The following is a 1,069-nucleotide window of genomic DNA, read 5'->3' on the forward strand; positions in this document are numbered from 1 at the left end:
CTCTCTCTCTCTCTCTCTCTCTCTCTCTCTCTCTCTCTCTCTCTCTCTCTCTCTCTCACACACACACACACACACACACACACACACACACACACACAATGGTGGTTGCCTAATGGAGCTAGAGCGAAATGCACACTTTGCTTCGCCCTCCGCATTATTGCCTACACACCAATGCAATTCATGGGCCAAAACAAATGAACTCACAAGCCTTTCGAGTGTTTTTCCCCGGTAGCTCTCACTTTTTGATGGAAGTTTGGGTGGTTCTAACTTTCTCTAGATGAGCTAGAACAAGTCACACAACGGACTAAGCAAAACATACCAGCCATCTGTATAACGTCGGCTTGTACGCTCGCTCACAAAGTGAAATTCAAGCGAAGTAAGCATTGTTTTGATAGTCAACTTCATTGTGATGGAACTAGCCCACCTAAGTTCAAGTCTTAGACTCGGCACATGTTCTTGTATATTTCATGGCTTTATTCCATGTTTTCCAAGCACCTTTCTAAAATATGAGTATCACGTTTGTTAGGTTGGCATCTTCTTTAATTTCTAGATCATGCCTCATACCGTGCATCACATTGTCGGTGTATTGAAGGGTGACACCATCTACCAGGCATGGCACCACTCTCACAATTTGGCCAGATTTTTTTCACGTGCTCGATCAAGATTGCCAACATATTTGGAATATCAAACACATTTTCCTCTAATGCATGCACTTGCTACATGATTAGTCATCCATGTGCCTTCTAATTTATATCCACCACATACTGTTTGTCAAGAGTTTGATGATTCATTACATGATGTCGATCAAGAGCTTAAAATCCTAATGTGGGTGATGTGTGTGCACTTGGAGGAGGTTGTCGAGGAAAACATTACTCAACAAGGATGACAGCGTAGTATGAAACAAACCTCACTACTACAAACAATGAATGTAGGAGATGGCCCATGGAGGCTGTTTTGAGCATTAAAATCTTTAGCCGCCCCTAATGAGCTTGCTCAGATGGTAGAGAAAAGTAAAGTCACCTCCAGTGAGTTGACACAGTATTGGAGGCGGTTTGAAAAACAAAACTGC

The sequence above is a fragment of the Triticum dicoccoides genome, chromosome 3B, assembly GCF_002162155.2.
Source record: "Triticum dicoccoides isolate Atlit2015 ecotype Zavitan chromosome 3B, WEW_v2.0, whole genome shotgun sequence".
Classification (NCBI taxonomy): Eukaryota; Viridiplantae; Streptophyta; class Magnoliopsida; order Poales; family Poaceae; genus Triticum; species Triticum dicoccoides.